Below are 16,806 nucleotides of genomic sequence, written 5' to 3' on the forward strand. Positions count from 1 at the left end.
ACATCAGGTAGTTCCGGGTTCGTCACAAGCAGAAGTGACCAACCACACAAGGTTTCTCGGCTTCAGAATGTTGGAGGTGCATTCTATTAAATAGGATTGGTCAGTTCCTTTCCTATATAATAAAAGGCACCTCCAACATTCTGAAGCTGACTGCATGGCTGAGGCATTCCTGCTCTCTGTATCCATCTCCTGAATTGACATCAGGTAGTTCCGGGTTCGTCACAAGCAGAAGTGACCAACCACACAAGGTTTCTCGGCTTCAGAATGTTGGAGGTGCATTCTATTAAATAGGATTGGTCAGTTCCTTTCCTATATAATAAAAGGCACCTCCAACATTCTGAAGCTGACTGCATGGCTGAGGCATTCCTGCTCTCTGTATCCATCTCCTGAATTGACATCAGGTAGTTCCGGGTTCGTCACAAGCAGAAGTGACCAACCACACAAGGTTTCTCGGCTTCAGAATGTTGGAGGTGCATTCTATTAAATAGGATTGGTCAGTTCCTTTCCTATATAATAAAAGGCACCTCCAACATTCTGAAGCTGACTGCATGGCTGAGGCATTCCTGCTCTCTGTATCCATCTCCTGAATTGACATCAGGTAGTTCCGGGTTCGTCACAAGCAGAAGTGACCAACCACACAAGGTTTCTCGGCTTCAGAATGTTGGAGGTGCATTCTATTAAATAGGATTGGTCAGTTCCTTGAAACACAGCCAGAGCTCAGTGTCCTGCACAGTAACGCTCAGACACCAGAGAGAGAGGGGGGGAGGTATCTCTGTCACACACACTCTCTCTCTCTCTCTCTCTCTCTCACACACACACTCTCACAATGTCTTTCTCTCTCTCACTCTCACACACTCTATGTCTCACACTGTATCACATTCACTCTCTATGTGTCACACAGTCACTCACACACTCTCTTGGTCTCATACACTCAGTCTCTCAGAGAGTCTGTGTCTCACGCACACTCTCTCTCTCGCACACACTGTATCTGTGTGAAACACACTCTCTCTCTCTCTCTCTCACACTGTGTCTCACATACGTACTTACACACACTCTCATTCTCACACACACTCTCTCACAGACACACTCGTACCCAGACTCACTCTCTCTCACACACACACACACTCGCACATTCACTCTCTCTCTCACACACACACACACACTCGCACATTCACTCTCTCTCTCACACACAGTCACTCTCACATACACTCTCTCAAACATACACACTCCGAGGAAAACTTTGCTAGCGCTCATTTCATTTGTGTCAGAAATGGGCCTTTTTCACTAGTCTTTTATAAATGAAAACCTAGGAAAAGACATAAAAGAAGTGTCATCAACATCATAAGTCCACAATAACTTAGGATCCAAGTCCTCAAATCACAGGAGGTAGGACAATCGCATGTAAAAAGAAAATGCAGCCTACAGGAGAGGCCAGAAACAGCCGGACACTGGATCCTGACTGACTGCCCTTTTATTACTCAGAAAGGCTGCCAACGGAGAAGGCTCAGAAAACACATTTTACAGAATGAAATTTCACGATACAGTTGTTTATTTATTAGGCTTTATTTACCGCCTTGTTGAAGGAATTCACTCAAGGCGGTGTAGTTACATGGGAGTGTCAGGAAAAAGAGATCCCCCTCCTTCTCTGTGCTTCATCAAAAGAAATTGTTTCCTGTTATATTGCATAGACTTTGCAACATCAGGAAGCAGCCTAATCTTATAACTCACGAACAATACGCCAGGCTTTTTGGAGAAAATATGCAAAGCAATTTGACTGCAACTTTAAAGTGGCTATCGGTGCTGCAGCTGGTCCAGCCCTCTCCGATTTAGATTTTTGCAAATAATCAGTCAAATTCAGAAGACCCAAAGAAGTCAACGGACTAGTGGAGATCTAATGTTGCTTGGATTTCTTGAAAGGTTGAACATAATAGATCACAGATAAAGCTGAGACCAGTGGCGTAGCCACAGGTGGGCTTGGGTGGGCCAGGGCCCACCCATTTATGGCTCAGGCCCACCCAACAGTAGCACATGTTTAGTTGTAACTGGTGGGAATTCCAAGCTCCGCCAGCTGAAGATTTTCCCCTGATGGTAATGAAAACGCTACTCTCCATGACACCGGCACCTGCGCACGCTCAATTTTCAATGCATGCCTGCTGCCAAGGTGGAAAGAAGTGTTTTCCACCAGCTGAGATAAATTTATTTTTTTTTGGGGGGGGGGGGGGGTAGAACACTTGGTGCCCACCCAATTCTTTCCTAGGCCCACCCAAAATCTGTTGTCTGGCTATGCCCCTGGGTGAGACTATCATCTGTGACACCGAGGAACTTCAGTATGAAATTTACTGAGGTGATGGGAGCGAAAGTAACTCACCCAAAGTCACAATGAGCAGAAGCAGGATTTGAATCCATGTTTCCTGATACCAAACTCACTATTGTGTCTACTAGGCCACCCACATCAGTGCTGCTCTGGAGGGGGGGGGAGGCTGTCCGTAGGGAGGAGAGGGGGATGCATTCTCCAGACCTAGGCCACCTTTTAAAGTCTGTTCAGACTGCCAGCAAGGACGCCAATTAGAGTCAAATTGTACTGATGGTTTTAGTAACATTGGTGCATGTCCACTGGGGACTGGATTAGCTTCAACTCATTGCACATGGGCCATTATTAAATCTCTCCTGAAAAGATTTGGGTTGGGCTTGGTGACACAGAGCTGAATAGTTCAATGACCCAGTACCAACCTGTTTCTTGCAGAATTCTCCCTTTGCATTTACTTGATGCTTTGCTCACGCAGTTCGGTTATTAAGGAATGAGGATTGCATGAACTTCGCTCTGTGTAATGCATTTATAGAGATTAGGAATCTTCCAAATGGAGGCCTGACTCTTGCATGACCCTTCTTAGTGCTACTTTGCACTTTGACCCTCATGTTCTCCTTTTCATGTCTCTGTAGTCCCAGATTTCCCTTTACTCCTGATGTGTTTTGCTAAATCTACTGACATGTCAAACTTAATCCCGAACTGTAAGGGAAGCAAAATACATTTAGGATATGCACAATGCTTCTTTCTCCTAGCCGAGAACTTGGGGGTCAAGGAGTAGGATAAGTGGGCACAACAGTTTATGGGGTCCTTTTACTAAGGTACGCTGAAAAATGGCCTGTGGAAGTGTAGGTGTGGGTTTTGGGCGTGCGCAGAATCATTTTTCAGGCCTTTGTTAAATTTTTGCCAAAAATGGACGTGAGGCAAAATCAAAATTGCCATGCGTCCATTTTGGGTCTGAGACCTTACCACCAGCCATTGACCTGGCGGTAAAGTCTCACGCGGTAACCGGGTAGTAATGACCTATGCACGCCAAATGCCACTTGGCGCGCATCCGATAAACGTCAGAAAAAAAATATTTTTCGGCTGTGCGTATCGGATGCACACCAAAAATGAAATTACCGCAAGAGACATGTGGTAGCCATGCGGTAACTTTCAGTATTGGCAGCTCTGTTCTACACGTCATACCTAGCAGCTCAGGTGCGTTAAGGCCCTAATGCCCGTGTGAAGGCCCTAACACTGCTTGATGATATGTTGAAACCTTCTGCCCAGTGTGCTGCTGCGGCTAAGAAAGAAAATAGAATGTTAGGTATTATTAGGAAAGGAATGGAAAACAAAAATGAGGATGTTATAATGCCTTTGTATCGCTCCATGGTGCAACTGCACCTCGAATATTGTGTTCAATTCTGGTTGCCGCATCTCGAAAAAGATATAGTTGAATTAGAAAAGGTGCAGGGAAGGACGATGAAAATGATAAAGGGGATGGGACGACTTCCCTACGAGGAAAGGCTAAAGCGGCTAGGGCTCTTCAGCTTGAAGAACAGATGGCTGAGGGGAGATATGATAGAGGTCTATAAAATAATGAGTGGAGTTGAATGGGTAGATGTAAAGCGTCTGTTTACGCTTTCCAAAAATACTAGGACTAGGGGGCTTGAGATGAAGCTACAAAGTAGTAAATTGAATACGAATCAGAGAAAATGTTTCTTCACTCAACGTGTAATTAAATTCTGGAATTCATTGCCAGAGAATGTGGTAAAGGTGGTTAGCTTAGCAGAGTTTTAAAAAGGTTTGGCCAGCTTCCTAAAGGAAAAGTCTATAGACCATTATTAAATTGGACTTGGGGAAAATCCATTATTTCTGGGATAAGCAGTATAAAATGTTTTGTACTTTTTTAGGATCTTGTATATTAAAATGTTCTATTGCGTATTGTGTTGACATTGTAAGTAGTAACTATGCCATACTTTGTATTGTTATTTGAATATTTTTACTGCTGTAATTGCCTATTGCTCATGTTTGATCTATTCTTACTGTATATATACTGCCTTGAGTGAATTCCTTCAAAAAGGTGGTAAATAAATCCTAATAAATAAATAAATATAAGGTGGTCAAAGAATTGTTGCAATTATGGCATTAGTAATGATTGAAAAGCAACAGAATTCAGATCCATGCAATTGTTGATAAAAGAATGTAAAGCCTTGTCCCTGCAACGATCAGATGGCTGAGCAGCAGGAATGTGTCGGTCACCAAAGAAAACAGAAATACCAGACTTAATAGGGGATTCTATATAGTTCGCCTGTAGTTGGGCGGGCAAGTTACAGAATAGTGTCAGTTGTGCAGGTAAGTTAATGAGCTGCTAATTGGTATAAACTACCAATTATTGGTGCTAATTAGCAGTTATGTGCACAACTGCCCTTATTATTCTATAACTTGGCTGTGCAAAATCTATCGCACGTAACTGCAAGGGGTCGTGGACCTGGGAAGGGCATGGGCGGGTTAGGGACATGTCTAGCTCAGGTTATAGAATACTAGCAGTTATGCACCTGGAACTCGTGGCTGGAGGATGTGGCATCAGTGGTTAGTGCATCCGGATTGAAAAAAAGGTTTGGACAAGTTCCTGGAGGAAAAGTCATAGCAGTGACGTTGCTAAGGTGGCTGACACCCAGGCCGGATCGCCGATGTGTTCCCCCCCCCCCCCCGGGGAAAGGACACCCCCCCCCCGGGGGCATTTTTACCTGCTGGGGGGGGGGGGGGGGTGCCGCGCGCCTGTCGGCTTCGCTCATTCCATGCTCCCTCTGCCCCAGAACAGGAAGTAACCTGTTCCGGGGCAGAGGGAGCACGGAACGAGCACGGAACGAGCGGAGCCGACCGGCGTGCACCCGGGGCGGACCGCACCCACCGCCCCCCCCCCCCTTAGTACGCCACTGAGTCATAGTCTGTTATTGAGATGGACATGGGGGAAGTCACTGCTTGCCCTGGAACTGGTAGCATGGAATCTTTCTACTCTTTTGGATTCCGGAATCTTGCTATTCTTTGGGATTCTGCATGGAATGTTGCTACTACTTGGGTTTCTGCCAGGTACTTTGTGACCTGGATTGGCCATTGTTGGATACTGGGCTAGATGGACCATTAATCTGACTCAGAATGGCTATTCTTATTTGCTCACATCTAAATATTTGCTCATTTACACCAGTCTTTCAGACCTTGTACCTAAAGTTAGGTGCATAACTGTGGACTTAGGCTGGAATTACATAAAAACAATTGTGTGTGCAATTCCGTTATAGATCTGGCACTTAGCCCACATCATCCCAGGGCCTAAGTTTAGGTGATCTCTATGGAACCACCCCCATTTGTTTAGTTTCCAGCCTTGCTAATAATTCTAGGTGACGTTTAGTTAGGTGGGACCTGCGTCGAGAGCCACACACTCACCATTATCCATTACGGTCTCTCTGAGTAGAAAGCAAGGGCTCTGACTTTCGTTATTAAAGTAATTATGTGCTGGAGCTGATGAGCTGGCACTAGACAGAGGCGCAGAGAGTTTTAGATTTTAATAGAAGAAAAGGGTCTAGGTAGAAGCAGTTTTCCAGCACTCAAGGTAATGGATAGAAATTGTGCTCCTAGAAAGGGGGTGATTAAGAGTGTTCTTGCCATGTGTGTTAGAAAGATTACATTTTAGGAGTGATGGAGAGCTGACAGATAGATCCCAATGGAATACATAGTGGTTTCTGAATGCTGCACTGAATCCGATTATATTACACAAAGAAACATTTTCACGGAGGCAACCGAAAAGCCTGTTTGCCAGTGAATTTCTGAGGCAAAAAAGGAAAATAAAAAAGTACTTGAAAGCATAGAAGGTAGCTCTGTGGGAACCAGTGGGTACTGAGAACCCCCAAGGATGAGCTAGTTCCTTCCTTGCATCCAGGGAGGGATAATTATTTACTTATTTTATTCATTTATTAGGATTTATTTACCGCCTTTTTGAAGGAATTCACTCAAGGCTACTGCAAGAATAAGTCAAACATAAGCAATAGACAATTCCAGCAGTAAAACTATTCAAACAGCAATACAAAGTATGGCATATTATACTACATTACAACCCCTAAGAGAGAAACTTCACTGGCTCCCACTGAAGGAACACATTGCGTTCAAGATCTGCACGATTGTACACAAAATCAGCCACGCAGACACCCCGACCTACATGCTAAACCTCGTAGACCTGCCTCCCAGAAATGCCAAAAGATCATCCCGCAAATTTCTTAATCTACACTTCCCCAGCTGTAAAGGACTAAAATACAAGCTGATACATGCGGCTACCTTCTCTTACATGAGCACGCAGTTGTGGAATGCATTACCTACTGCCTTGAAAACAATTGACGAAATATCTTTCATAAATCTCTGAAGACGTATCTCTTCAACAAGGCCTACAAAGAAAACCCATAGCCTTAACTAGATCACCTGTCCAATCCACCCCAGTTATGAAAGCCTTCCTTCTATACTTATCGGCCTAAATCTTTTCCTTTTTTTCCCTCCTTAATCTTTATGCATCATTAATTGTATCTGATATCCTGGAATGACGACGCCATAACAGGACTCTGTAAGCCACATTGAGCCTGCAAATAGGTGGGAAAATGTGGGATACAAATGCAATAAATAATAACAAACTACACAATAAAACATTTTAATAGACAGCATAGGGTATGAGAAAAAATAGAACATATATCTAGATAAGATAGAGTAACAGAAGTAAGAAAATAAAGGGATAATTTTTTTTAAAAAGTTGCAAATGAAGTCACAAAGGTGCTCAAACGTTACCTTAGCCAGGGTAGGAGTAGAAAAACATGTTAGTTACTTCTTCCATTAAAGGCCTGGTTGAAGAGCCAAGCTTTCACCTGCTTCCTGAAAAATATGAGAAGAATAAGGTATGGAAGAAGTTGCCACAGGATTCCCGTGGGGATAGAAGAAGTTACCATGGGATTCCCACGGGGATGGAAGAAGTCAAACGTTCTGGTGACCCAGCATCAGGCTTGGAATACACAGTATGTTTCTTCTAGCAAAAAAGGTGTCGGTACTCAAATGTCAGACCACCCTTCAGGGATGAGGTGATCACTGAGGGACTCACCTCACAATATCCAGGACCCCTGCAACCAGTCACAGAATCTATGACAAGGCAGAATTGGTGTGTAGAGCCTGAGCTCTTTCATTAAAACTTGGGGACCGTGGGTCGATTTTAGCAGACGATGGAAAAGGTGCCAGTACTCAGTACTCCCAAGTACCCCCTCAAAAAAAGCCCTGGGAATACACCTGAGAGAGGCAGCTGGAGCACCAGAATGATGCTTGGAGCGTTCATTGGTTGAATAGTGAACACCATCCAGAAAAAAAACATGGGAGGCTGTTGGGTTTGGGAAGAAACAGAGGGCTGCGAGCAAGTAAATAATAGCATTAACTCCTGTGGGTATGGGTGTGGACAGAGGAGATTACAGTGTGTTCTCGCTGTCCACGCATTTGGCACTCACTGTTTTGCTTCTTCACGCAAAATAAAGTGTAACCCATTTTTACTATTCACGAGCATTTTCACTTATTCATGGCCATGCACAGTGTAGCGTAAGTGCAAATGAAAATGTGTTCCCATGAGGATGGAGATATTCATAGAGTATTTTTACACCAAAACACTGTATATACTGTACTTTTACAAGAAAGAAAAAAAGTGTATAAAATACATTTAGAAAATGCACAATACACAGTGTTGTTTTTCTAGCAAAAAATGTGCCGGTACTCTACTGAGTACTCCCCCAAGTACCCCCCTCAAAAAAAGCCCTGACAATACAATAAGTAAGTTGTTCTTTACATGAAGGGTTCACAAAATAAAGAGTTTATGGTGTTAGATAGCAAATGGGTACAGTGAACAGGGTTGGACAGGAACCTAACCCCCTTTCCCCCCTAGGATCAATGGCTCTGCATTCACGTTTTCAGTATTCCCGGGGTTTTCTAGGAACCCAACCCCAGCGAATAGCAAGAACGGACTGTAATTTTGGATATGGGTGGGGATGGAATGGCTCTTAGCGGGTACGGGTGGGTATCAGTTAGATTCCATTGTGGATAGGCGGGGATGGATGACATTTCTGTCCCCGTGCAACTCCCTACCTAGCACCCCCAATCATTTTGAAATGTCAGTGCCTATTATTGAAAGTTTTCCTCACATCTGCTTTAATGCTATTTCAGGTTTCAGTAGCATTCATGCTTAGAAGGATATGCAAGTCGAGCTGCTACCGTGGTGGACTCTTGATCACTGAAAATCCTCAACCCAATTCAACTGAGGTCTAAGAGCAGCCTAAACAGCTGAAAAATGACTGGGGGATGGGTTTTTTTTAATAGCTGGGAAGTGGCTACAAAAAGACCTGAGCACACAGCATACACCCACTTCTATCTAGCCAGAGGGTCTCAAATCAGTCCTCAGGACACACCCAGCCAGTCAGGTTTTCAAGATACCCACAATAAGACAGATTTGCGTGTAATGGAAATAGTACATGCAAATTTATCTCAGGCAAAGTCATTTATGGATAGCCTGAAAGCCTGACTGGCTAGGTGTGTCCTAAGGACGGGGTTGAGAAGACCTGCTCTAGAGACACCAAAGAGAATCCATGTACATGAAGAATTCAAAAGATCCCACGAAGTGACTCAAGAAAGAGAGAAGAGTGGGAATAGAGACCAAGGTTTCCAGAGACAGGAATGCATACAATCTTGAGTAAAACAGTGTTTATTGGAAATCAAAGCGACTCAACACAACGTTGTGTTTCGGCCAGAAGGCCTGCATCAGGAGTCTTTATAAACTATCTACAAAAGAACCTCCAAACTCACTTAGATTCTGGCCGAAACACAATGTTGTGTTGAGTCGCTCTGATTTCCAATAAACACTGTTTTACTCAAGATTGTATGCGTTCCTGTCTTTAGAAACCTTGGTCTCTATTCCCACTCTTCTCTCTTTCCTGCTCTAGAGCAGGGGCGTAGCCAGACAGCAGATTTTGGGTGGGCCTAGTCAAGAAGTGGGTGGGCACCAAGTGTTCTCCTCCCCCTCCCAATGCGATGAGGCCAGTATTAGCAGCTTAGACAGCTGAAATGGAGAGCAGTGTTTTCAGCACCATCAGGGGGAGGTCTTCAGCTGGCGAACTTGGGATCCCCACTAGCTAGCACTAAATATGTGCTGCTGTTGGGTGGGCCTGAGCTCTAAGTGGATGGGCCCCGGCCCACCCAGGCCCACCTGTGGCTACGCCACTCTAGATAGAGACAGGCACAGAAATTCTGATTCTGTATTGCAGTAACAGTCTGGATATTTCTAGTTCAAGGCCAGCACGTTGGGATTTCATGATAGCCAACAGGAGAAACCTCTACGTAGACAGTCCAAGCATGAACTCTACCTAGCAGTACTATGTGGTCAGCATTATTTCCCTTGCGGATTGCGGCTGCCTTGGTTGCTCAGAGTTAAACATGGAATAAGACCAACAGGGAGAAATGCATCCAAAGCCAGGAAATTTGGATGAAAACCATCAACACAGATACAGTTAAGTGCAGTAGCTCTATTTCACTATAGAATCTAATTATTATATTCACTATCTAGTTATCTTCAAAGAAATGATGGTCTGAAATCATGATTTTTTTCCTTTTATCATTTAAGGTACTGATTTATTGTTGTTGTTTGTCATTTTCTTCTGCCATACAAGGCTCTGCATTGTAGATCTGGTAAAACGCTGACACTTGATGTTGGGACTGCATTGTGACTGCACGCTGGATCTGATTTACTGATGGTTTTCTCCCATTCTCTGTCTATGAGGACAAAATCTTATGGAATTAGGTTCCCTGAAAAGCAACAGGGAAGGTCGGTGAACAGACTGCCACAGCTGCACTTAGGGAGCCAGGACCAGCCGCACATCCATTGTACTGTACCCAGCAAACGGAATAATACCAAACTGCTTGGAATTCCCCGAGCAATGCGTTTCTATTTCCTGCATGAAAGTTGCAGGGCATGATTCAGTGTGTGGCCACAGGTGCATATCACCTGCAAAACAGGAAGGCAAGTGCTGGAAAACAAAATTGAAGAATCTGCTTGAATGATTCAGTTACCCCCATCATTCACCTTCTTTCTATGTCATACCCTTCACCTCCTCTCCCCAGGCAAAGCCCACATCAAGCCCATAAAGCTCCAGGGAAGGTAACCTAATTCCCTTCACAGAACATAGCCAAATGTTCTGCTGGGGAGGACCGACTTGAGCCTGTTTGCCTAGCACACCTGACACTGTCTGTTTTTAAAGCCAGGGTACAATTAGATTCCTCAACTCCCTCATCTCCAGTAATAGAACATTAGTAACTAGGAAATGCCTTTCTCCAGGGGGCACAAGTGTTAAACCTCCAGGAGACCGAGCTAAATATTCCTCGTCAGCCAAATTCTTCATTGCTAGATGAGAGAAAATGCTAAGGCTTAAACATCTAGGTACTCGGCTATTTATGTGGCTTGGGAATTCTGCAGAATGCAGACCAAGGAAGATGGGAAGCAGTTGGCGACAAAACAAACAAATCACCAAAGTAGACATGCAGGAACCTGAGATCAGGCCCCTAAGAGCTCACTGCATGCAACAAGTAAGTGCTACAACTCCCTGTCCAACCTGGGGAAAAGTCAAGTTAAAAGCAGGAAGATTCAATACATTTCAGAAGGTACCACATCTACAAGGACCCAAGTACACTGAAAATGGATCCTTCAAACTGCATGTACTTGGACATAAACAGACACAGTCAACACTCACCGAGCCCTGGTGCGTTTGAGTAAATGAGTGATTACAGCCCTTGCCAGTCAGTAGGAGGTGGAGGTAGAGGTTGGTAGTGATGATGGGGGTCTGTTAAAGACTTAGGTGATCACACACCTACCACACTTGCAGCATTCTTGCAGGTTTTTATTTATTAGGATTTATTTACTGTCTTTTTGAAGGAATTCACTCAAGGCGGTGTACAGTAAGAATAGATCAAACATGAGCAATAGGCAATTACAGCAGTAAAAATATTCAAGTAACAATACAAAGTATGGCATAGTTTACTACTTACGTCAACACAATACGTAATAGAACATTTTAATTGATAGTGAAGGGTAAAGCAAAGATGGAATAATTTGCCACTGCTTTGTGTGGCTCCCAGTTTCAAGTTTTTCATAGTGGTCTCCCATGCAAGCACTAGCCAAGAGGATGGGAGACCCCCACCCCCACCCCCACCCCACAGTTTAGAGCAGTGAAAGGGGCTTTGGCCAAACTATTGCTGTTTTCCCATCTTCTTGAATGAGACCAGAGTTCTTCAAAGAGGTTATTATGTCTTGGAAGCATGAGAGTATTACTAAACCAGCATGCCATCAGTACAGTGAATTTACCACTAAATAAGCCAATTGGTATTTTCAGTCCTTAAACTATAATCCTTGTCTGGACCAGTGGTTCTAGAGCTTGTCCTGGGGGACCACCAGCCAGTTGGGCTTTCAAGTTATACCTAATGAATATACATAAAAGAGGTTTGCCTATAATGGAGGAGGTGGTATTGCAAATCTCTTCATGCATATTCATTAGGGATATCCTGGCAACCTGACTGGCTGGTGGACCCTCAGGACAAGTTTGAGAATCACTGGTTTAGACCACCTTAATAATATGACATAAAGGATGGTAGGAAAAGTTTTGCACCAGGGGTTCTCAACCCAGTCCTCAGGATACACCTAGCCCAGGGGTAGGCAGGTCAGGTTTTCAGGATATCCACAATGAATATGCATGAACTTGTTTTGAATACACTGCCTCCATGGTATGCAAATCTATCTCCTGCATATTCATTGTGGATATCCTGAAAACCTGACCTGCCTGTGGCTCTCAAGGACAGGAGTTGCCTACCCCTGAACCAGTCAGGTTTTCAGGATATCTACCATCCTCCATGGTATGCAAATTTATCTCATGCATATTGTCACACGGAACTCCCAACCTCTTCCTGAGTCCTCACTTATTTGTGTTGTTCGCTCCACTCGACACCTCTCCGTGCTGTACGCTCTCCACCCGGCACCTCTCCGTGCTGTCCACTCTCAGCACGGCACCTCCCCGTGCTGTCTGCTCTCACAGTTCACCCACTCAATTGGGGCTACTCCATGTCCTGCGGAGCACTGCTTCACCCAATTTTTCTCACTTGTAAAAGCAATTAATCACAGTGCTTTATTTATCCTGCAGGGTCCTTCAATCAACAACTATCCCCGCGGCAAGCAGTATGACAAATACAGCTGCCGGCCTCCCTGCGCTCTACTTCACTTTTCAAACACGCAAGACAAAAAAAAAAAAACAAGAAGTCCCATCTTAGAACTAAATAATGTATTTTGGATATAACCCTAGGCTCAGTCTATCACTCCACTCCTTCCTCATAGGAGCCAGAGACATTTTCACCTCCCTCGTTTGTCAGACACCAACACTCTGACAACCTCCCACAAAATGTTCAGACTGACCTGATTCAGGTGCACAATCCCCACAGTTCAATGAAGCAAGTCCACTCATAGGCACTGCCCCTCAGTGCCCCCAAATCTCTAGCTTCTCTCTCCAGCCTCCCCCTCTCCCACCTTCCTTTGTCCTGAGCAAAAGAACTCCATCTGCTCCTCACCCTCCTCCTTCATTTCCGGTCCCCTCTCTTGTTCAGACTCCTCCCAATCCATAGAGCCTTCCCCCACCCTCTCTCCCAGGTGCTGCTCCTCCACCTGATTATCCTCCATCTCCCAATCATCCCCTAACTCTCCTACCTCCTGGGAGTTGTGGTTCTGTTTCTCCTGTTCCCTCCTCCCTTGCAAGGGCTGCTGGGCTCTGTAGTTCTCTTCCTGTCTCCCATATCCCACCCGGGGGTGCTTCTCCTTTCCTCGCTTACTGCCCCTTTCCGCTCTTCTCTGCCCTCCTTCTATCTCCTCCTTACAATATTCATTGTAGGTATCCTGAAAATCTGGCTGGCAAGTTGAGAACTCCCTTTCTAGACTGAACCAGTGATCGAATGAGTGGTACGACCGTGTGATCAATATTAGCCAATCAGCATGCCTTGTGCCTGATAGACTGAAGCCATAGCAAGGACCCATCAACTTCAAAAGATATGATGAGGAAGGGTTTGCACCCTGCCAAAGCCTCTGCCTCTTTTCAAGATTTCCATCTTGTCGAAGGAAGTGTTCTTGTGTTTTTTTTTCTGCTTTCTTCCCATGCCAGCAGCGTTGCCAAACCAAGATAGCAAAACTTTCAGATAGTCCTGATAACATATGTATAACAGTGTCTAAACTTTTCAGTCTGCTCAGAAAAGTTCAAACCGACTGTAGATGAGGCAGAAAAGGTGGGGAATCTGTGCTTTCAAAATATTATTATATCACTCTTTCCTCACATCACAGATAGAGGCTGGCCAAGCTCTGTTCAGATACATACATCCCTCTAAGGCAGGGTTTCCCAAGGCCAATGGGATTGTTAAGACTTCTACAAAGTATATGCATAGGATAAATCTGAATACATTAGAGCATGGCAATGTCAGACAGCCCCAGATGAACAGCGCATCAGGAAAAACTCTACAGATCTGGCTTGGCCACTGTTTGGAAAACAGGATACTGGCCTAGATGGACCATTGGTCTGACCCAGTATGGCTACTCTTATGTTCTTATGCTTGAGATTCTGAATGGAATGTTGCTACTCTTTGAGATTCTGAATGGAATGTTGCTACTATTTGGGTTTCTGCCAAGTACTTGTGACCTGGCTTGGCCACTGTTTGGAAAACAGGATACTGGGCTAGATGGACCATTGTTCTGACCCAGTATGGCTACTCTTATGCTTGAGATTCTGAATGGAATGTTGCTACTCTTTGTAATTCTGAATGGAATGTTGCTGCTCTTTGAGATTCTACATGGAATGTTGCTACTCTTTGAAATTCTGAATGGAATGTTGCTGCTCTTTGAGGTTCTACATGGAATGTTGCCATGATTTGGGTTTCTGCCAGGTACTTTTGACCTGGCTTGGCCACTGTTTGGAAAACAGGATATTGGGCTAGATGGGCCATTGGTCTGACCCAGTATGGCTACTCTTATGTTCTTATCATATTCCTGGTATTATATTAATTCTGTTTCTTAAACACGATCACTGTTGGAAACAGGATACTGGGCTTGATGGACCTTTGATCTGTCCTATTATGGCAATGCTTATGTACTTAGCGTAAGATTCAATAAATGGTGCCCACAGTTAGGCGCTGCGCTGATCCATGGTAAGCTAATGTTCTATAAAAGATGCTCTGCGTGGAGCATCCTTTACAAAATACTAGCTTAGCACACATTTTGTGCTTACATTTGGGTGTATTTACACCTGCCAAAGGCTGCTGTAAATGCTCGCACCCAACTCATGGCGGTTAGGCGTGCAAATGCAGGTATTCTATAATCACGCCTCATTTGTGGGAACACCCCTGACCTGCCATGCCTCTCCCATGGCCAAATCCCTTTGGAGTTGTGCACGTCATAGAATAGGGTGTAGGGAGAGCCACACATAACGCCTAATTACTGTCAATTAAGAGCTTGTTAACCAGGGGCGTAGCCAGACCTCAATGTTTGGGGGGGGGGGGGGGGGGGTCTGGAGCCCAAAGTGGGTATTGCGCATGCTCACTTTCATTAAAACCGAGCATGCTCGCAACATGAGAGGAAGCCAGTCAAACCAGGGGCCCCGGATCCAATTTGGGGGGGAGGTCCAGGCCCCCAAGGCCCCCTAGCTACGCCACAGTTAACGCCAATAATTGATTGCTAGCACCTAATTGACCAGCTTATCCATGGATCTGGGATCTACACTCATGTTTGGGCAACCTATACAGAATCCAGGGGCTAATATGCGAGGCATAATCTGTTTTTAAAGTAATTATCTCAAATACTCCCCTCTAAAGCAGCCCCTCTTCAGCTGCCACTTGACCAAGCCTCTCCTTCAACCTTTCAGCCTCTATCCTCTCACCTTCAACTGACCTCTGCTAACCCCTCCACCTTCACTTGATTTATTCTTCCAACCTTCCCCCCCCCCCCCCACACACACACCTTATCTCATTTCATCTCTCAACCTTGCCCCTTCTCCTAATCTCAGAATACTCAGCTTCCCAAGCAGGTATTTAGAAAGCAGCAAACCATTACTCAGCAGCAAACCATTACTCAGCAGCTGCATGCAAAGAATCCTGACTCACCAGGTCCTTTGGTCCCACTTGTCTTCCTTGTGCTCTTCCTACACTACATTGTAGTAATGTACCAATCGACGAGAGGGTGGGGACCCAGAGTGGGCAGGAGCAAATCCTGATCCTCTACTCCCACCCTGCTCCATCTTGCATTTACCCCACTGCACCGACTCCTAGATGCCTCTGGGAGTTATGAAGAGAGGGTGGCACAGCCTCACACCTCCCATGCAGAAAGGGGCCCAGCTTGCATTTCTTCCACAATTCCTGCATAGGAAGGATCCCAGCCTGTGAGTGTTCTGTGGTTCCCATGTAGGACTATAAGTCTAAGTTGCATGCTCTGTTGATTTTTCTCCTTACAGCAAAAGGGATATGTGAATGAGGCCCTCATTTGTCTTGAAAAAGTATTATGGTGGAATTCATCTTAAACCCTGTGAACTATGGAAAGATTTTCTTTTGCCTGTGTCAATACCACTTACCTAAGGAAAGCTCGTGTCATGAATATGACTGATAAACTGTCCTCGGTGAACTTCAGTTAGGGTTGACGTCTCACACAGCCCAGCCTAAAGACTGATACAGGCCCTGCTGTACACATGGAGTTTTGATTGCATTTACTCCTTCCCCCCCCCCCCCCCCCAAAAAAAAAATATCTTGCGAAGGATGTAAAAAGAATTGAAGCGGTGCACAGGAAAGCTACGAGAATGGTATAGGATTTGCGTTACAAGACGTATGAGGGGAGACTTGCGGACCTGAACATGTACACCCTGGAGGAAAGGAGAAACAGGGGTGATATGATACAGACGTTCAAATATTTGAAAGGTATTAATCAGCAAACGAATCTTTTCCGGAGATGCGAAGGCGGTAGAACGAGAGGACATGATATGAGATTGAAGGGGGGCAGACTCAGGAAAAATGTCAGGAAGTACTTTTTCACGGAGAGAGTGGTGGATACTTGAAATGCCCTCCCGCGGGAGGTGGTGGAGATGAAAACAGTAACAGAATTCAAACATGCGTGGGATAAACATAAAGGAAATCCTGTTCAGAAGGAATGGATCCTCAGGAGCTTAGTCAAGATCGGGAGGCGGGGCTGGTGGTTGGGAGGCGGGGATAGTGCTGGGCAGACTTATACGGTCTGTGCCACAGCCGGTGGTGGGAGACGGGGATAGTGCTTGCCAGACTTATACGGTCTGTGCCCTGAAGAGGACAGGTACAAATATCTTCATGCATGGAATGGGGACAAATCCAGAACTGGCTGAGGAGGTAACCCCAACTGTAATCCTTAGCTCAGTTGTATTCAC

The 16,806-nt window shown here is 45.0% G+C and overlaps 1 pseudogene; it reads left to right on the forward strand.

The window, feature by feature from the left end:
• LOC115478382 overlaps positions 1 to 16,806 on the forward strand; it is a 118,933-nt pseudogene that overhangs the window by 98,541 nt on the left and 3,586 nt on the right.

The sequence above is a fragment of the Microcaecilia unicolor genome, chromosome 10 (genome assembly GCF_901765095.1).
Source record: "Microcaecilia unicolor chromosome 10, aMicUni1.1, whole genome shotgun sequence".
Taxonomy (NCBI): Eukaryota; Metazoa; Chordata; class Amphibia; order Gymnophiona; family Siphonopidae; genus Microcaecilia; species Microcaecilia unicolor.